The 22,500-nt window shown below is 41.6% G+C and overlaps 1 long non-coding RNA gene across 1 annotated transcript in view; it reads left to right on the forward strand.

Moving 5' to 3' along the window:
* Positions 1–22,500, forward strand: part of LOC135093841 (uncharacterized) — a 333,879-nt gene that overhangs the window by 207,602 nt on the left and 103,777 nt on the right. The window contains exon 4 of the long non-coding RNA XR_010263494.1: positions 22,014–22,083. This is a non-coding gene — a long non-coding RNA (uncharacterized LOC135093841). The remainder of the gene's footprint in view (positions 1–22,013; positions 22,084–22,500) is intronic.

The raw sequence follows: 22,500 nt of genomic DNA on the forward strand, positions 1-22,500 counted from the left end.
TCCGAGACGTGAAGTTGCTCCTTGAATGTCATATGGGACAAACTCAGAGCGACTGCTAAGTGCGTGAAGCAAGAAGGAAAGAGCTTCTAGTTAAACCATAGCAACAACATCAGCACCTCCATGAGACCACACCGACATATACACCCACCGCCCGACCGCCGACCCGCCCCACGCCCGCCCAGCGCCACGCCTCACGGATGGTGGGACCAAACAGACACCCACCAATTAGTGTCTGCGACGGACCACCACGCTGCCGATATTAATGGACTCCGAAACACACACACACACACACACACAGAGAGAGAGAGAGAGAGAGAGAGAGAGAGAGAGAGAGAGAGAGAGAGAGAGAGAGAGAGAGAGAGAGAGAGAGAGTAAATTGTGGCCTAGCAACATGTAGGCCACATAAGGTTACCAGATGACGTTATCTCCTCCGCCGGGAAACTGCCGTGAGCCAGGATCGAACTCGCAACCTTTCAGCCGCTAGATTCCAATGAGAGAGAGAGAGAGAGAGAGAGAGAGAGAGAGAGAGAGAGAGAGAGAGAGAGAGAGAGAGAGAGAGAGAGAGAGAGAGAGAGAGAGAGAGAGATTGATAAGTTCTTTTTTATTTCTATGTACAGGATGTAACCGTTAAAAATAAGAAAAACCCACTTTTTTTTTTTTTTTAGTCCTCACGTCGGTCCGCTGGTGGAAGGTCAATTCAGATGCCAATAGATACGAGTAAGGCAAATCATAGCTTACGTAATCGCTTCACACACATTCTGTCACGTCAATGGAATATCACCATCGCTCGGAACCTTTGAAACGCGATGATCAAAGAAGGAAGCAAAGTTTGCGTACTCAGATCTCTTTTGGCGCCGCGAAGAAACGAAAAGTCAGTGATGAAGAAAAACTCGAGAAGACAAAAAGTAATAAAACAAAGAACTCCTGTATGAGAAAAGTGAATGAGAAGTAATGAGTTGTGTAACGAGCGAGAGACTAACCTCGTAGTACTTGTAAAAATATAAGGAAATATAGTATATATTAAATGAATAGCTATGTGTGAATTTCAGCCTTGCCTTCCACCCAGTTCTTCGAAGTCGGAAACTCGCCCAGGAGAAAAGTGTATGGAAGTTAATAAATGATAAAATGTGCAAAAGGAAAAAAATATTATGCAAAAAAAAAAAAAAGAGAGAGAGAGAGAGAGAAAGAGAGAGAGAGAGAGAAAGAAAATGTAGAGATACATAATGTAAAGTGTGGGCGTTAGCTTTGCACTCCAGCTAATCCTTCTGTAAGAAACGGATGACTGCTTTTCCAGAAGTTCCTCTTGAAATGCAATAGCTCGTGGGTCAGATTGCCAAACCTTTCCTTTCCATTCACAGTCTGCAAGCAACAGCCACCCCTATGAACTTTGATAAAAAAAAAGTGCTGCAATTTTTACTGGGCAGTCCTCTAGGAATTAGTTGTTTAACAAAGGATTTGTATATACTTTGAACTCCTCTACGCCGTTCATATCCCCTCTGCAAGGTGCTGCCACCCGTACGAGTTTCAGAAAAGTCCTACAATATCTATTACTCAATAGAGTTTTCAAACGATGATTTTTTTTTATATCATTATATACTTTAGAGTCTCCTTACGCCATTCATTTCCACTCTGCAATTATCTACTACCCTACAAGTCTATACATATATATAAAAAATACCGCAGATTTTTTTTTCTTTTTTTTTTCACCAGGCAAAGTTTTCAAGGACTGAGTTGTTTAATAATGAGTCTCTGCACATACTTCAGATTCCTCTTACTCCTCATATACCAAGCGTCCAACACTATTAATACTGAATTCAGATTAGCTAGTCGTGACAACTCGCGCTATTGCATCCGTTCGTTCCCTCAACCTCAAAGCCTCGCCTCGCCACTCAGTTCCCGGCCGGCAGCTGAGGGCACAGACCCCGAGGGAGATATTCGAGGTCACGCGTGAGAAGAGGCACCTGCAGCAGTCACCTTAACAACAACAAACACCAGTGACATCTACAAATAAACCACGCGTGACTGTCCTTATTTTTATCACACAAACCCGCGCGCGCGCACACACACACACACACACACACACACACACACACACACACACACACACACACACACACACACACACACACACACACACACACACACACACACACAGAGAGAGAGAGAGAGAGAGAGAGAGAGAGAGAGAGAGAGAGAGAGAGAGAGAGAGAGAGAGAGACCATCGCCCCATGAATATGATAACAGTCTTGTTTTGATCGGTCTCCATCTTCCATCTCCTCCTCTCCTTCCCTCCGTCCCTCCCTCCTTCCCTCCCTCCGCCATCTTTCAGGAGACAACCATTAACGTGGCAGAGAAAGTGACGGCTTGGTTGTAAGACCGTCTGTCTTTCTGTCTGTTCGTTTGTCACTTATCCCGTCCCTCCGTAACTTAAGTGGTTATCCGTTGATCTGTGTACCACACCCTTGTGTATCTGTCTGTCTATCTGTGTCCGCTTGTCTGTCTGTTCCTTGATATGGTGAAGGAAGAGACCAGTTCACTCTTACCTCTAGACTTGTCAGTGAAGTTAGAAGTAAAACTCAATCCACGTAGCTACTTTTCACTCATTACTTATTTCTCCATCGTTTTCTCTTCTTTTTATGAGTGATTCGAGACTTTCAAAACCCAAAGTTTAATTTTAATGCCATTTCGTGATGACGCAGAAGTAATTTCTTTTTTCCTTTTTTATGAGCTCCGTAATAATGATTTCTTCCAACATCTCTCCCCGGATCTTGATTGCTTGTGTGTGTGTGTGTGTGTGTGTGTGTGTGTGTGTGTGTGTGTGTGTGTGTGTGTGTGTGTGTGTGTGTGTGTCATCATTTTCGTTTTATCAGTGGAAAAAATATACATTTTCATTCTAAAAGCTCTTTAAGATCGTGAAATTTAAATATTAATCTGTAGAAGAAGAAAATACCGTATATAGCAAGTGACCTCAGACCAAAATCTATCAAGTTTCGAACGTACATGAGTAGTTAACACCTGTTCCGTCAGATTCCCGGTCATTTAATACTCTAGGAAAATAAGCGGACATCGGGACATGACGTGTGTGTAGGCGAGCAAGGGAAACACGAGTTGAGAAATGAAAACTTTAATCTCGACACGTTCAAGGGGAAGGATAAAAATACATTAAACAGAAACAAGGGTGCACAGAAGCAGGATCCTGTGTGCGCTACAATTGACCCGAGACAGCAGGCAACTTTCTACACAGCATGAAGAAGCTGCCACTAAATAATCGAGTCAGGAGGGCGGGGCGGGGCGTTGGCCGGGCCGTGAGACGAGAGTGGCCGCGATACCACAGGACGAGGAGTGGCAGCACTGGAGACACTGAGCACTGCCACCATAACGAGCTGTGTGTTTCTTCCACTGCCAGAAAGAAGCAAGAAAAAGATGACGTGAATGTTTCAAGGTCACGCCTGGATGAAGCAGCACGTCCAGGAAGAGGAGTGGCTTTGTGCTTCCACTGATGGCCAACATTCCAACGCGTCTGCCTGCGAGCCTGACAACAAGACTTTTTTCAGGATTTCAATGGCATATCCTGAACGTGGCGTGAGCTGATCCACTTGCCGGAGTGAGAGGAGGCCACCACACACCACATTCTCGAGGACTTCATGTATCCTAAACTGCTACAGAATGGAATCTCGTAGAAAATGTAATAGGCGACCAAATACTCGTAAGAGTTGAAAGAAAAGGCACTCAAAGGAAGACAGAGGAGCGAAGGACGAATTTCCTGATAACTATTTTTAAGCTTATTACTAAATGTAATTTTATAGGAAATCAAATGAATAATTAAAATAACAGGTACAAAAAAAAGTAAGCTTTCGAAAATTATTTCTTAAACTGTCAACAGAAAGTAGACAAAGAAAACCTGATAAATAACGAAAAAAGAGCAAAACAAAAAAAAATAGACAAAGAAAACCTGACAAATAACAAAAAAAAGAGCAAAAAACACAAATAAAAAAGTTATAAACCTCATTTCCTGAAAGATCTATCAGAGAAGAATATAAAAGGCACAGAAAAGACAAAAAATGTCATGACTTGGAGAATAAGGAAGTCATGAGGGAGGCAGAAACACTAATGGCGGCATGCAGGTGGAAAGACGGGAGGGCTGCGGCGGCGATGACCAGCACCACCACCACCCCTCCACACCACAGACCCGGCAGGAACACTACACCCACTTGTCCTTACTCATGGGAACAGGAGGTTGGCTGAAGGTCACTGAAGCTGGGGAAAAAATCAGAGAGAGAGAGAGAGAGAGAGAGAGAGAGAGAGAGAGAGAGAGAGAGAGAGAGAGAGAGAGAGAGAGAGAGAGAGACTGAAAGTAATAGTTTATGGTCACTCGAATGGCGCAAAATGATACACGAAAGACAAAGCAGAAAACATTCGTGGTTTTTCGATAGCAGGAAGGACGGAGTCTGCGGCGTCTCGCGGTCCTTGGTGCTGCTCGTGGTTCACGGTGGTCCTTTATTTTTGCTTAATCACCTGAACATGACTACTTTCGGATGTGGAGAAAACAAACGACTAGCGATCATGCGTCACAGTTGCACACACACACACACACACACACACACACACACACACACACACACACACACACACACACACACACACACACACACACACACACACACACACACACACACACACACTGCATCATCCACGTCTCAGAAACATGCTGCCGCCGGACACGCCTCGCCCGGTCCGTGCCACCAGACACCACAACAAGATAACGCCCCTAAAGGCGCCGCGCACGGACCGGTACAGACTCAGTGCGATTCCCACCATGATGCGAGCCATCAATCAATAGTCCCTTCTAGATTAGACTTACCTTTAGGATTAATGTCAAGTAATTCCCCACCCCCTATGTACATTTTCAGTTTGTTAACTGCCTAAATAATAAACCGTTTATTATTATTATTATTATTATTATTATTATTATTATTATTATTATTATTATTATTATTATTATTATTATTATTATTACACACACACACACACACACACACACACACACACACACACACACACACACACACACACACACACACACACACACACACACACACACACACACACACACACACATACAAAGGCTGCAAGCTTTGAAGTATACTAGTGTTTTCAAAGTTCATGGAAGGATCGAAAGTAAAAATTAAAAACAACTGCAGTTATATACTAGAGTGCTGTGTAAAAGAAAATGTACGTATACAGTGCAGTAAAATAGCCAACTGATAGCCGTTGCCGTTTCAAAATGTGTAAAGTCGAAAAGAAAAAAAATGGTGGCATGTAGTGAAGGAAGTGTTAAAAATAATAAAAAAAAGTATGCAGAAACTGAGATAAAGGAAGTTGAGGGATTGTAAACTTTAAAGCGTATACATAAATCGTTCCAGGAAGAAAGGATTGAAAGCAAAAAAAAAAAAACTAGATAGGGGAGGGAGGTGTATAATAGTGTTATGTAGGAAAGATGTAAGCAATGGAACAACAAAGAGCAGCCAGCCAACTACTTATAGTGTAGATGCTTCAAGGTTCACGAAAGAAAACATGAACATTAAATAGAAAGTTCATGTACAAAAAAAAATAAATAAATAAAAAAAAAAAAAAAAAAAAAAAAAATATATATATATATATATATATATATATATATATATATATATATATATATATATATATATATATATATATATATATATATATATATATATATATATATATATATATATATATATATATATATATATATAACATATGTAGCAGAGAAAATGTTATATTAAAAATCGTGAAATTGTCATGAAAAGATACGTAGCACCCAGCAAACTAGTTATAATGTAGGTGTTCCCAAGTTCACGAAAGAAAGGATAAAAATCAAAGAGAGTAGAAAAGATAATGTTTGAAAAAAAAAAATGTGACATATGTAGCAGAGAAAGTGTCATATTAAAAGATCTAGAAATTGTCATGAAAAAAAAAAAGTTAACAGCGCATGAACTTGTGTGTATAACTATCATTACTAATCACTGAACGCCACCCGCGGCGCCGCCTCGCCTCAGACTGTAAATTACGCCAGGAAGAGAGAGAGAGAGAGAGAGAGAGAGAGAGAGAGAGAGAGAGAGAGAGAGAGAGAGAGAGAGAGAGAGAGAGAGAGGGTGAAAGTCCCACTAAACCCACTGTACTCATCATCCAGACCACTTGTTTGACAAACATAATGAGGGAAAACATTTAACACCGGGCTAATTTCAATACTGCAACACTGCTAAAAGAGAAAGGCATATCCATCAAAGGGTTTGTAATCATATATAATCACAATTTTAGCGCCAAACACCGCTCAGTCAGGTCACTAACCGATAGATGGGAGACCTGAGCCTCCACCCAACCCACACGCCCTGCTTGCCTCTGAACTGCACTATCGCATTACCGTTACAAAACAGGGAAGAGTGTTATCTGTTATGTAAGCTCATTTAATCTTTCACTGGCCTCAATCGTGTAAAATGTCACTGCTGATGAGCCGTTTTAAGTACCCTACCCTCGTTGTCTTCACCCTTGGAATCAGGAAATGAGGGAAATGAACTTCGTATAAATTGTTTTTTTGGTCTCTGTCTTAATCATGATCAATTTCCTTTTCATCCGCCGTTTTCTTTTATTTCCTTATGCCTCTTGCTATATTTTGTTCTCATTTTTTTTTTTTTCGCTTCGTTATGGTTATTTTGTCTGTCCATTTATACTCGATTATTCTCTCTCTCTCTCTCTCTCTCTCTCTCTCTCTCTCTCTCTCTCTCTCTCTCTCTCTCTCTCTCTCTCTCTCTCTCTCTCTCTCTCTCTCTCTCTCTCTCTCTCTCTCTCTCTCTCTCTCTCTCTCTCTCCGTGATCCATTTGAAACTAGCACAGGACTAGATGAATTAGTCATACGGCGGTCATACGTAAGCTCTCTCTCTCTCTCTCTCTCTCTCTCTCTCTCTCTCTCTCTCTCTCTCTCTCTCTCTCTCTCTCTCTCTCTCTCTCTCTCTCTCTCTCTCGTACCCGTAACCAGCAGAGTCCATAGAAACAGACGAATAAGCAGCGAAGTGGAGGTTACAAGTGTCGCTTTGCCGAGTGCTGTTGCGGGACGGTACAAGTACTTCTCTTGACCTCCACGAGAACACGATACCGCGGTGTTGTGTTCAGTGGCCCGGGTTGGATTCCATGGAGTTGTATCATATCAGTAAAGTAGATCAGGACGTATGCCTTGCTGCGAGGGAAGGTGAATGACAGATACTCGCGCGGCGTCCGTTTGGTTACAGTTCGTCTTAGAGTGAAGTGATTGATGTCAGTGGATGTGGATTAGGTTGTAGTTGTTCTTTATTAGCAAGGATCGTAAAATTTGTGTGTTAGTGGAGAGGAGTAGGGTACGTATGTGAGAGAGAGAGAGAGAGAGAGAGAGAGAGAGAGAGAGAGAGAGAGAGAGAGAGAGAGAGAGAGAGAGAGAGAGAGAGAGAATCAATGCAAGTACTTATGTATAGTGACTTTAGTAATACCTTCCTCTCTCACCTCCACTCCTAACTCCTCTCCTCTCACTTCCTTCCTCAGCTTTCATCTCCACTCCGCCTGCGTGTGCTCCTCTCCTCTTAATTAGCCACTTAGCTTTCCTTCCATTTCTCCCTGTTCCCTTTATGCCTGCCTCCTACCACTCCTTGTTTCTCTCTCTCTCTCTCTCTCTCTCTCTCTCTCTCTCTCTCTCTCTCTCTCTCTCTCTCTCTCTCTCTCTCTCTCTCTCTCTCTCTCTCTCTCTCTCTCTCTCTCTTGTCTGCTTTTGATTAACTCACTAATTGTTTCACGCTCATAGAATGCATTAATTAGCAGTGACACGGAGGCAGCTGCACGTGTGGTGTTTAGATGGACTGTTGTTATGGTTGTCATGATGATAATGATGATTATTATTATTATTATTATTATTATTATTATTATGGTGATGATGATGATGACGATGATGGTGATGGTGTTCTTGTTTTTTGTTGTTGTTGTGCCTGTCACTGAAAGGTATAAAAAATATGAATGAAACAAGTAAGGAAGAAATACAGAAAGAAAGAAAGATAGAAAGAAAGGAAGGCAAGGAATAAAGGAAGGAAGGAAGGAAGGAAGGTGCAATAGTATGGAAAAAAAAAATGCGTTATCATACTTCTACCGTGGGCTAATCTGTCAGTAGAACAAAAACAGAAGAGAAAATACAGTTAACTGGTGGGAAAGGTAGATAGAAAGTGGCTTTAACTCTCTTTCCCTCTTCGTTGCGTTTTTATTCCGTTTGTCGTGTGTTTTTGCGACAGCTCCCATAAAGAAAAAAATAGAATGAAACACAGTAAAAAAAATCAAGAAAAATTATGATGATAGTCGTATAAAGGTTAAAAAATAAAATGAAAAAAGACATATCAAGGATGGCAGTTGGGAAGAAATAAAGAAAATTAAAAAAATATGTATAATGACAAGCTAAAAAGAAAAATAGTAATGATAGAGATCGAAAAGGACTGAAAAGAAAAAAAGGGAGCATAATAATAATGATGATAAGAGCAAAAAAAAAAAAAAAATTGAAGCTTAATAAACAATGTTAGCAATCTGAAAATTTACAAAAATAGTGATAATGACAGATGAAAACAAAGAAAAAGAAAAATAACGTTAACAGTTGGAAAACAATTAAAGAAGCAGAAAAGCTGTTAGAGAAAAAAAAGGATTAAAGGGCACGGCAGGAGGAGAGACGCAAAGGGTAACGGACGATGTGATGTGGTGAGTGAGTGAGTGAGTGAGTGAGTGATCGTTTTAAGAGCAGCTGGGTTTTCCCTCCGCCGCAGCTTAGGGACACATGGACTGAGGACCGTGAGGAGTGCGTGTGTCGATACAATCCTGGGGAAGGGGAAGGTGAAGGCGGCGAGCGGCGTATCTGGAACTGAAAAGAAACTGATGACCGTAGGAACAGTGACAGACGACAAGGAGGATGAGAGAGAGAGAGAGAGAGGTGGAGGGAACGGGAAAGAGGGAAACGTTCTGAAGAGTAAGACAAAAGGGAGTCTTTAATTTTGTGAGCAGTTCTGTCAAGTGGGTATAGATGACTGTCATATTGCGCGTGTCAAGTTCTTGTTCCTCTCCATAAGTCGCGTAAAGAATGTAATGACGTGGATAGAAAGTTCAGTTTAATGTAATATGCGGAAAATAAAGGAGATTATAGGAACCATATTGGCATTTAAGGAAACGTAATAAGAGAACAGAGAGAAACTAAATAAAAAAATCAACAATGTCTGCGAAAAAGAGGAATAAGAAATGCTAATGAGGAAATTTATGTAATATGTGGAAGAAAAAAAATTACAGCAACCTTATTAACATTTGAAGGAAACCTGATAAGAGAGCAAATAAATATCAGAAAATGTCAACCAAAATATCTAAAACATGAAAACATTAATAAAAAAAATGTTGTATGGAAAATTGTAATACGTAATAATAAAGAACTTACCCAACAGCATACAAGAACCAGATGCTGAACAACCCAGAACAAGAACATGTGGAAGGCAATACAAGGCCATACCCAATAAATGTCACTGGGCTGAACTATTAGACGCAAAGGACCATATTCTGAAAAAAAAAAAAACTGCTCCGCATCTCCATTACATTCAAAAGGCTCTAGTTGAAGTTACACGCATCTTTAAGAGCAATTTTATTATTCTAGGGACAGATTCGCAAGATTTCTACTTTACTGACAAAAGAGCTAATCATCTCTGTGGCCTTTGAAAATAGTTGTGGTGAGCGAACAAAGCGTTTCAAAATGCGTGTCATTTGCATTACTTTATTTGTGAGTTCGCTGTTGACGTGGAAACGAATGTGGTGCGGAGCGCGGCAAGGCGAAAACAAGCAAGTGAAGGAAATGAGACAGAGAGAGAGAGAGAGAGAGAGAGAGAGAGAGAGAGAGAGAGAGAGAGAGAGAGAGAGAGAGAGAGAGAGAGAGAGAGAGAGAGAGAGAGAGAGAGAAATGAACCTCTCCTCGGCATGTGTGTAGGTGATGAAGCGATGGTTGCCACCAGTGTGAGAAATGCATGCTGATTTATTTATTTATTCATTGAAGACTGTTACAAGTGCGAGGTGTGTCAGAGTTGCTGGGGACGAGGGAAAGCAGAGCGAGGCGTGATATGTAATGGAAAGATGCAGTCGCTTTATGGAGTTTACACATTCATACCATCAAAAGCTATCACAGGAAGGGAGAAAAAGAGGTTTGTATTCTTAAACGTTTCAGGGTCTCATCTCCAGTATCTTTGGCAGACTGTAGTCGAAGTTATTAGGGTTTTCAAGAATGTTTTCGTGGATCTAGTGATAGTTTTAACGAAGATCCTACCCTGACAATAGGAATAACATACATGAGAACTTGGCTGATGATCTCTGTAGCCTTTGAAAATATTCCTGATGAAAGAACAAAGTGTTTGAGGGTGCAAATGAGAAAACGAAATATGCAGATCAGTCAGGAACTCAAGCATGATGCATATTGTATGGAAAGAAATTAGGGACTTGTAGAATAAAATATTTCGATTAATTTCGCAGCATAACTACTACTGAAGATGAAATACCCGGGAAGAGAAGAATGATATGGTAGCAAATTGTATATAATAAAGAATAATTTTAGAAAATGCTCAGAGAAATATGGTATGTAAGAGTAAAGTTCAGAGTGTTATCTATTTGCGTAACGCGTCACAGAGACTGAATGGTGAAAGTCAGGCTAAAATGTAAGAAAAATGTTGTTATGGAGAACGATGAACGATTAACTGACAAGGAAGGTGACTGCCCTCCGCGAGTGAAACTGTGACGGCAAAATAGAGAGAAAAAAAAATCATGAATAATACATAACACTTCAACGTGAGGAATGGTAATAAAATATACAGCAAGGAATGAATGTGTACCAGCGACACAGAGAGGAAAGGCACAACACAGAGAGGAAATGAAAACTGAAGAGTAGAATTATATAATAGCAAGGTAAGTGATGCAGTTCTGTATACGGTGTAATTGAAAAATGCTGCTGGCAGAGAGAGAGAGAGAGAGAGAGAGAGAGAGAGAGAGAGAGAGAGAGAGAGAGAGAGAGAGAGAGAGAGAGAGTTAAAGAAAAATAGATTATATGATATGAAAAGCACGTGCATTACATAACACGGAGGGAATTAACTAAGCCATCAAAACTAATGAACAAGAAATCTACAAACCGATCTCCATGTAAATGAAAAAAAAAAAATACGAGAGAAATATGGCGAAATAAAAAAAAAGAAAATTAATAGATCAAAAGACGCTAGAAAATGGAGAGATTTCATATCATCTCAGTGATATTTTTAATAAGGCGAACACGTGCAGGAGGAGACGAGAGCTGTGGAGCGATCTAAGGAGTAGCGTCGGTGTGCTGTGCGTTCAGTGACTCTGTATAAATGGTAAAACTGTATAAATGGTCAGCAGCGTGAATTGCAAACGTTGATTAGGAAGAAGCCAGTCATCGCTGAATTAATCGCAAATTAACGTTATGGTGCAGAAAAAAAACATTGCTTAAGATAGAAAACGAAATAACTCCACTGGAAAATGAAAAAAAAAAGATAGGATTAAATTTTCATCTGGAATAAATTTTCAGCTGGATGTTCTTGTCTTGCTGGACTGAGACTGATCTGCACGTGGAACTGTCTGGAACTCCTCAGGGTGTGTACCTGCTTGTCTTGTGTGTTGCAGGAGTTACTGGTGGTATTGATGATGATGATGCTGATACTAGTAGTAGTAGTAGTAGTAGTAGTAGTAGTAGTAGTAGTAGTAGTAGTAGTGGCAGCAGTAGTAGTAGCCTTCGAAGTTAAACTGTCAAACTTTTTTTTGCGATTTCTCTGTTTTGAGAATGAAAAGAAGCGGATTTCTTTGTTCTTCGCATCCTTGGCCAGCTTGAGTCACACGTAGAATGATAAGCTACAGTAGTAGTGGTAGTAGTAGTCGTAGTAGTAATTCATGGTTGACCGGGAGCGAAAGGTCACCAAAACACATGCCCTTTCCTTTCTCCCGATCGTCCACTTCCTCTCTCTCTCTCTCTCTCTCTCTCTCTCTCTCTCTCTCTCTCTCTCTCTCTCTCTCTCTCTCTCTCTCTCTCTCTCTCTCTCTCTCTCTCTCTCTCTCTCTCTCTCTCTCTCTCTCTCTCTCTCACACACACACACACACACACTTCCCCAAAATCTCTCCCCATTCCTCACCCAGCAAGCCCCGCCCCAGCATGCCCCGCCCCGTGTGTTCCTCTCTACCCACGTGGACCTCTTTCACTTTCCCTCCAATGATCGTGAGTCACTTTTCCTGTGCGAAGGTCATCGGCACAAGACAGAGAGAGAGAGAGAGAGAGAGAGAGAGAGAGAGAGAGAGAGAGAGAGAGAGAGAGAGAGAGAGAGAGAGAGAGAGAGAGAGAGAGAATGTAACAGTAACACCTCTCCTTCGCCCCCACCACTCTCGTCACCACCATCACCACCACCAGCACCACCACCACCACCACCACCACCACCACCACCAACACCACCACCACCACCATCACGGTTCGTCAACCCCGCTTGTCGCACCTCTGTTTTTTTTTTTTTTTTTTTTCGCGTGCGCCTCGTTAGCGTGTGCTTCAGCGTGTGGCAGACAGGTATAGCGCCTTCTTTCTCCCTCCCCCACATCTCACCCCTCCCACGATCTTCCCCGTCATCCACCCCCACCCACCACCACCACCACCACCACCACCGCCACTACTTCCCTGTACCTACCTTGGTCCTCTCCCGGACTTTGGAAATTGGACGTAAATTTATCGATGAAATGGTTTGATTGTTATCGTTTTTCTTTACTGATTTTGTTGTACGTTTTTCCTCTCTCTCTCTCTCTCTCTCTCTCTCTCTCTCTCTCTCTCTCTCTCTCTCTCTCTCTCTCTCTCTCTCTCTCTCTCTCTCTCTCTCTCTCTCTCTCTCTCTCTCTCTCTCTCTCTCTCTCTCTCTCTCTCTCTCTCTCTCTCTCTCTCTCTCTCTCTCTCTCTCTCTCTCTCTCTGTGTGTGTGTGTGTGTGTGTGTGTGTGTGTGTGTGTGTGTGTGTGTGTGTATGTAGGTTTTGTTTTGGTGATGGTAAGATTTCTGTGTATCTGACTTCCTCTATGGAATTTTCTGGTTTTCTCCATGTTTTCGCTTTTCCTTGCTTATTTTTTTATTTATTGATATTTTATTTTCTATTTCCTTTATATATTTATTTATTTTATTTATCTATTTATTTATCCATCTGTTTTGCTGATTTGGTTAGTTTTACTCAGTCCAATTCAATTTCATCGATAAAACTATCATATTTCCTTCTTGTTCTCGTTTTCCTCTGTCTGTCATACATGTTTGCCATATTTTCGCTTTTTTTTCATATTGCGTCACTGTCGTTGTGTACGTACACTGTTTCACTTTTTGTCAGACTTTCTACCTTTTTTTTTTCCTTCTCTCTCTTTATGGAAATACCTTCATGTTTGCTTCTTTCCGTTTTTGTTTCCTGTGCTCGTACGATTTTTTTCCTCAATTCTTTTTATCTATGTAATTTTTTTCGTGTGTATATAGGGAGTTCTTTCTCCTTTTTTTACTTTTTTCTTTCCTTTCCTTCGACCTCCTATGGTCCGTACTTTCTTTTCCGCTTCCCTTTCACCTGCGACGTACTCCAGTATTGTGTTGCTCCCTGGATGATTGGCGCCATTCACGTGTGCTGGCTGTCAATAGGAAGAGCTTAGGTACTTTTGTTGAAGCTGCTGTGCTGTAATGTCTCCTCATAATGCCTCCTCATTCATTCTTGTTAGTGTGTGTGTGTCGGAATTATGTTGTTCTTGGTAGTGACGGTGGTGGTGGTAGCAGTAGTAACAGTAGTAGTAGTAGTGGTAGTGGTGGTGGTAATAGTAGTAGTTTCATCACCATTATTGTCATCATCATCATTATCAGTCATTATAATCACTATTGTCATCATTGTCACTATCACCATCGTTATAATCACCATTGCTGTCGTCATTTTTTATCACTGGTATCATTTCCATCTCTGTTATAATCCTGCTGGCTGTGAATTAAGGCTGTTTTGGAAGTCAAATTTCACTTGTACTTCACTTCCATGAACTCGAAAAAAAAAAATCACTTAAACCAACGATACTCAAACGACCCCTCCCCCTTCTCCCCTTCCGGTTCCCACACACACGTTTGTAATGAAATACAAGCGCATTTAGGAAAAAAATGTTAGAAAAATGCATCTCATTTGGGTAGAATATGATAATGTTTGTCGTGTCGCTTCTTCTCCCTCTCTCTTTCCTCCTCCTCCTCCTCCTCGTCTTCCACTTCTTTCCGTCTCTTTCCTCCCTCCTCCATCTCCTTCCTCCACTGGGCAATGAACTCACTCTCCCTCGGCACAGATAAGTGAAGTTTCCACATCTTTGCAAGTTATATCAGACTTATATCTTTGCATCATTTTATCATTTCGTCTTTCGCCGCCAGAGGGCAACGATGCGTCTCAGTGTGCGAGTCCGAAGGTTCCAAACACGTGAAGGAGAGGGCGTTGTTCCGTTGTTCTGAGGGAGAAATTGAAGGAGTTATGAAGGGCGGGAGAGGGGGAGGTAGAGAGGAAGGGAGGGAAGAGAGAGCGAAGAAGGGAAGAGAAGGGAAGAGATGGGCGGGTCGGTCTTTGCAAAGCACAAACTCTTCATCTTGTCGCATTGTGGATAATTCATGAAGGAAATTACCACCACCACCACCACCACCACCACCACCACCACAATCGCGAGATTTGTTTATGCGACGCGTGTGAAAGTGGAAAGCGGAGACGACACACACACACACACACACACACACACACACACACACACACACACACACACACACACACACACACACACACACACACACACACACACACACACACACACACACACACACACACAGCATTGTATTTTAGTGACATCGCCGCCTCGTGACATCCAATCGTTGTTTGTTTTTTGCGTGCATGTGTGTGTGTGTGTGTGTGTGTGTGTGTGTGTGTGTGTGTGTGTGTGTGTGTGTGTGTGTGTGTGTGTGTGTGTGTGTGTGTGTGTGTGTGTGTGTATGTATTTGCAATCAACTTTCTTACCGAACACGAAGGGAACGGGCTCAATTGGAGGTGAAAACTGCCTGGAGAGCTGAAAAGGATGATGAAGGGAATGACTGGGGAGTGGAAATGCTGGTTTTTGTGATTCTGGAGGAGAAAAAGAAAGTCTAAGAAATATGGATGAATGAAACAATAATAATTACATCCTTCGAAGCAAACTAATAAAATAAAGACAAAAAGAATAAGATTTGTTAGCGATTTATAGCAATTTTCTTTTCCAGTGGACGAAGGAGGAAAATTAGCAATGTGCGTAAATGAGTAAATTGTATAAATGATAAGAAAGGAGAGAAAATCTTGAAATTAAGAAAAAAACAGCAGAGAAGCACGAAATGGCATGCAACGTTAAGAGAAGGAGGAGAAGGAGAGGGAGGAGGAGGAGGAGGAGGAGGAGGAGGTGGAGGTTGAGAAGGCAGCGGTGACGGAGGGAGGAGGTTAAGTAAAGAGGTCAGAGAAACAGGAAGATGAAACGAGACAATGTAAGGTAAGACACGGAGATAGAGAAAAGTGGGAGACAAAAAGAAAAAAAAAAGAGAGAGAGAGAAAGGAACTCAAAGAAAGACCATGGAAGAAAAAAAAGAAGGAAAAAGTGGATATTGAGCAAGATTTTAAAAAAATGTATAAAAATATAAAAATACACCGTAAAATTGTGATTGAGAGAGAGAGAGAGAGAGAGAGAGAGAGAGAGAGAGAGAGAGAGAGAGAGAGAGAATGGCCAAACTCGCAAAATAAAGGAGACGTAAAATAAAATAAGATGAATAAAACAAGAAATACTAGAAAATTTGAAGTAAAAGAAAACTATGCCATTGAAGAAAAAAGACTGAAAAACAACGAAACAACAAACAAATAAACAAACAACGAAAAATGAAGATAAAATTTACGCATGGAAAAGCGATAGTTGAATAAAACTCTCCTAAAAGAAAGAAAGAAAGAAGGAAAGAAAGAAAAGAAGGAAAAGGTCACGGAAATATAAGACACTGAAGACAATAACACCATCACCATTCCTTCTTCTTCTTCTTCGTCTTCGTCTTCATCATCTTCTTCTTCTTCTTCTTCTTCTGACATTATTGCTTCGTATGGCTTGCTTCTTTGGTTCTTTTTCTATTTTTGCTCCTTTTCCTTTCCTTTCCTTTCTTTCAGAACCACTACGACCACCACCATTACCACCATCACGATCGCCATCACAACAACAACAATAATAATAATAACAAAGACAACGACGACAAAAACAACTTATTATTCTCGTATCATTATTTTCCTTGTTTTCCTTCTCACTATATTTGTTGGTCGAGGAAAAGAAAGAAAAATGGTGTACTTCCTTGATTCCTACCCGTATTTACATATATTTTTTCCTTATCTAAAAAGGAAGATGTTGTGAATTGATCAAAATATTAAACTTTTAGTAATTTCTTATTTTCTCCTCGCTCCTCTTGCTTCACTGGGAAAATAGGGAAGTGAATCGTTCAAGTTATTTCATTCTGCATTACTTCTCTCCTACTGATCGTTCTCTTGTCCTATAAATCTATGAAAATCCTCTCCTCTTGGCATAATTTTTCCCTTCCTCTGTTCCTCTTCACTACGCAAACAAGACTATACTTACCTTCTCCCATTTATACGCTCATTGACATTACTTTCCTTCATCCTGCCCAGAAAATCATGCCATGAATATCTCAAATTCCTGTTTTCTTCCAGTGTTTTGCTTCTTTTATTCGTGAACGTTCTATTTCCACGAAGTAAAAATAAAGTTAATTCCTCTCCTTTGTAAGCTTATTTACATTACCCTCCTAGACACGATCAGTAAAAATATATCCTATAAGTGGGCCAAAATTCCTGTTCTCTTGTATTATTTTCTTTTCCTTCTGGCCGTTCTCTTTCCACGTGAAATTATAATTAAGCTAAGTCCTCTCTTTTGTAACTTTTATTTATTATATTACTTTCCCAAATTAGTAAAAAAAAAAAAAAAAAGAAGAAAAGAAACATACTAAAAATGGGTCAAATTCTTGTTCTTCTCTTGCATTATTTACGTTCTTTCCCTCTTGAACGTTCCTGCCTCACGAAGAAAGCGAAAACAAAATTCATTCTCCCCTTTTCTACTTTTCTACACTTATATACAACAATACTTTCCTAAACACAATAAAAAAAATAAATAAAAAAATAAACATATATTAAAAATGGGTCAGTCTTGTTGTTCCCTTGCATTATTTTCCTTCTCTTCCCCTTGAACGTTCTTGCTTCTCGAGGAGGAAAACCAAGAAAATAGTTCACTCCTGACGCAGCCAATGACCCCGAGCACCAGACCTCCGTCACTGGTGGCTGACGTGGCGCCGCTCTCAGCTCCGCGCCGCCCGTCACGAGAGGTCTCTGGAACGTCAACCGCTTGGATCATTACTGTGTTTTGCCAGCCAGATTTAGATCGTTTGCCAGGAGTGTCACGAGATGTCCCCCAACGCCCCGCCACGCCACGCAGCACCACCACCTCCCCCTCTTCCTCGGGGGTCGCGTTGTTTTGGCTTTTACGTGGCTGTTACGTTGTTGAATTTTTGTATCTGTGTTTATGGTTTTGTTTCACTTATGCTGCAGTTCTGGGCGACCTATGTGTAGCGTGTACCCTCGAAGCGTGGAGAGGGAGGAAAGATGCACTGTTTTGACTTTGTTTCCTCCTCGTGGTGAATTTTTGTGTGTTTTTATGTTTCCATTTTACTTGTCCTTCAATTTTGGATTATCCTTTTTTACTTTTCTTTAGGGAGTGGCATCTCTGGACCTTTTTGTTTTCTTCGTTCTCTTTGTTTCCCTAGGCCAGTGCTACTCTTATATAAAAAATAAAAGGGTAAATCTATGTATGTGTTCTTAAGCTTCTTCCTTAAGGTAAATCTGTTTGTGTTTTCACGGTTCCTCCATATGAAAAATCTTTGTGTGTGTTTTCTTGTTTGCTCCTCATGGTAAATTTTTGTGTTTTCTTTTTTCCTCCTTATTGTAAATCTTTTAATGTGTTTTTAAGTTTCCTCCTCATGTATGTATGTGTTTTCTTTTTTTCCTCCTTATTGTAAATCTTTTAATGTGTTTTAAGTATCCTCCTCATGGTAAATTTTTGTTTTCACATTTCCTTCTCATTGTAAATCTTCATATATGTTTTCCTTTTAAGTTTAAAGAAGACTGGCCAAGGGCACTAAACCTGAGGAAAGGCGCTTATTTGCTGCTTTCCAAAAAGTTAACAGGGAAAATTCTCCTTATGGTAAAATCTTTGTTCTCTCTCTCTCTCTCTCTCTCTCTCTCTCTCTCTCTCTCTCTCTCTCTCTCTCTCTCTCTCTCTCTCTCTCTCTCTCTCTCTCTCCCCATGTTAAGAGTAAAAAAGGCCGGTCAAGAGCTACAAAAACTAAAGGAAAGCGTTTATTTGTTGCTTTCCAAAAACGGTTCCAGTCGTGTTGGCCAAATTTGGTCCAGGGAGTGTCTTCATACCAGTCTCTTAAAATCCCTCAAGTTATCGAAACGTGCGTGCTTGTGTGTGTGTGTGTGTGTGTGTGTGTGTGTGTGTGTGTGTGTGTGTGTGTGTGTGTGTGTGTGTGTAGTCTTTTTGTCGTCACGTGGGGGGTTGGAGGTAGTGGGGCACGTGGCTGAAGAAGAGGAGAGATATGGAGGAGGAGGAGGAAGAGAAGAGAGGATGGGAGAGGTGTGGGGGAGGAGGTGCAGAATTTCACGCAGGTATTAGTATCAACTCTTAAAAACCTGCTCGATGTTTAACCTTTTGGCAAAGGTGACGTCAGAGACGGGAAAGGGAAGAGGTGCCTTGAGACGGGAGAGAGGGAGGGTGGGAGGAGGGAGGGAAGTAGGGAGGGAGGGAGGGAGGGAAGTAGGGAGGGAGGGAGGGAGGGAAGGGTGGAGACAGAGGTGAGAGAGTGCTTTCTGACCGGTGTTGGGGAAGGAGGGGGAAGAAAGAGAGAAGGCAGAGAAGGAGGAGGAGGAGGAGGTAGCTACATGGGGGGAGCTTAGAAGGGAGAGTGGTTACCAGATGTTAGGGAGAAGGAGGAGGAGGAAGAGGAGCGTGGGGGGAGGGGGAGAGAGGAGGTGGAGAAGAAGCGAAATTTCAGCTGGGAGCGGTGGAGAGTTGGTAAGGTGAGGTGAATAAAACGATTCTATCAGGCCGTCGACTTCTGACCTTTGTGATCACGTCTCTAATGAAAGTGAAAATGTGTATGAGGAAGGAGAAGGAGGAGGAGGAGGCGGCGGAGACAGGAGGAACCCCACTCGAGGAAGAAGGAAATGATAGATAATGGGAGGTAAGAGGGGACCATGAGTGAGACAGAGAGAGAGAGAGAGAGAGAGAGAGAGAGAGAGAGAGAGAGAGAGAGAGAGAGAGAGAGAGAGAGAGAGAGAGAGAGAGAGAGAGAGAGAGAGAGTGTTCCTGGTTTTTGCTTTCTTTGAGGAGGGTGTAAAAGAAAGGAACAGATGAATTGAGTACAAACATGCTGTGGAGTAGAGACACACGGAACTTTCTTATTGCTGCTGCTGCTGCTGCTGCTGTTGGCAGTGATGGTGGTGGTGGCGGTGGTGGTGGTGGTGGTGGTTGTCTAGTAATTAGTACTTTTTATTGTTTTCCTATGTTTTTATTACCATTACCCGAATTATCATTATATTCATTTGACATCATTATCGAAGCTTTCCACACACACACACACACACACACACACACACACACACACACACACACACACACACACACACACACACACACACACACACACACACACACACACACACACACACACACACACACACACACACACACACACACAGACAGAAACAAAAGAATGAGAATATGTACGTAGAAATAGACTTGACAGAGAGAGAGAGAGAGAGAGAGAGAGAGAGAGAGAGAGAGAGAGAGAGAGAGAGAGAGAGAGAGAGAGTTGAGGAAAGAAATACAAATCAACTAATACATTTTTACAGAAGAGGGGGAATTGACCTTAGCTGAGCCTGGCTGGCCTATTATTGATGTCAAGGATGTATCACCACCACGTCAGAACTATCGCAGCGAGTACAACGACCCACTATCGCCCGGCCGGCCACCACCACCATCACCACGAGTCATCACCGCACCAAGGCCGTCAAGAAGAGAAGGTTTTGAGCTCTGAGATGGTGACGTCACAACACATGACACACACACACACACACACACACACACACACACACTCGCTAGCCGGAACTACTTGTACTTATGTAGGTCCAAGATTCAGATCTCGCCCTCTTCTACATCGTCTTCTGTGGAATTATCGGAGATAAGTATGTTGGCGATTCAGTGCAAATTGTAGGCTTGCGAGTTTTTTTATATATATATATATATATATATATATATTGTTATATTTGAGGTGTGCATTTTTGTGCGTTATGAAATATTTGTGTGTGTGTAATTGCGTCTGTATATCTGCTTATCTCTCTATTTTTCTGTCTATTTATATAGTAACCTACCTACTTACCCACCTGTTTGTCTGTCTATCTACCAGTCTACGTATCTATCGTTCCATCTGTTTGTCTACTTACCTGGCTGTCTATCTATCTATTTATCTATCTATCTATCTATCTATATATCTATCTATCTATCTATCTATCTATCTATCTATATCTACCTATCTATCTATCTATCTATCTATCTATCCAACCATTAACCCACATCGTCTTGCCGGAACCCACCCAAGGCTACAGAATATTATCAAGGAAGCAAGTGCAGAGCTACAGAAAGCTAATAAAATGGACACTTAATTGCCTCTAACCAGGAAAGTGAATAGAAAGGAAAGGTTCATGTAAGTTTGGCTTGTATAAGTTATGAATGTCTCAATCTCTTAAAGTAATTGAAGTAATAGCAAGATAGTAAAAACAATATGATAGAGTGAAACGTTTCTGCCAAGGACTCTTCATCGCTCCCTCCAGGAAACGCAAGCTCGGAAAGTCAAGGAGTTTATATGGAGAGAAAGCTGTTTATCGAAACCACCCACCCACCCACCCACCCACCTACCTACAGACAGACAGGCAGACAAACAAACAGACAGACAGACATGACCTCTGCAGGTATCGAGGCTGCTGTAATATCGCCTTTCACACGAGCACACACACACACACACACACACACACACACACACACACACACACACACACACACACACACACACACACACACACACACACACACACACACACACACACACACACACACACACACACACACACACACACACAACTTAATTGGTCTACAGATTTTTTTTTTATATATATATACAAGTTGCCTGTCATTGAAAGAAACAAAAAAAAGAAAGTAAAAGATATTCTGGTCTCTACGCTCCCCTACACACACACACACACACACACACACACACACACACACACACACACACACACACACACACACACACACACACACACACACACACACACACACACACACACACACACACACACACACACACACACACACAGTCAGTCAGGCATTCAAAAAAGCATCCTCTGAATCTCCGTCTCTCGCAAATCGGTGGATCAGGAAGTGGAATGGAAGGAGCAGCAGCAGCAGCAGGTTCCTCGCCACACCACGCCACGCCCGGGTCCGTCCACGCCACTCGTGCTGGGAAGGAGAGGACGAAGAGAGAAAATCTTACCCAGGGAACGAAGAAAGGAAAAAAGAGCAAAAGAGTGAAGAGGAAGGGGTAGAGCACTGATACCAGATTGCCACCACCATTATTATCATTATTATTATTATTATTATTATTATTATTATTATTATTATTATTATTATTATTATCATTATTATTATTATTGTTATTATTATTATTATTATTATTATCATAATCATCATCATTATCAACAACACTTTATCTTTGCAGCATCCAAAGGGCAAGACAGCGAGCATGAGACAGAGAAACAAAAGGTCATGGGGGAGCGAGGAAAAGAAAGGTGAGGGTGACGACTGACCACAAGACTGAGAGAGAGAGAGAGAGAGAGAGAGAGAGAGAGAGAGAGAGAGAGAGAGAGAGAGAGAGAGAGAGAGAGAGAGAGAGAGAGAGGCTGTACGATGCTTCTCGGCCCACGCTAGAAGGTGAGGCGAATATCGCACCTGTAAGAGAGAGAGAGAGAGAGAGAGAGAGAGAGAGAGAGAGAGAGAGAGAGAGAGAGAGAGAGAGAGAGAGAGAGACGGACAGAGAGAGAAGGTTGTTGTGGAGGCCGCGAAAGCAAGGTCGGTCGGGGCCGTTGCAAGACTATGAAAGCGAGGAGGAACCACCACCACCACCACCACCACCACCGGTATTGATAGCGAGGCAGCAGCATCACGGAAAGTCGATCCATTGATGAGGGGTGCGGTGATGCAAGCTT

This window comes from Scylla paramamosain, chromosome 3 (genome assembly GCF_035594125.1).
Source record: "Scylla paramamosain isolate STU-SP2022 chromosome 3, ASM3559412v1, whole genome shotgun sequence".
Classification (NCBI taxonomy): domain Eukaryota; kingdom Metazoa; phylum Arthropoda; class Malacostraca; order Decapoda; family Portunidae; genus Scylla; species Scylla paramamosain.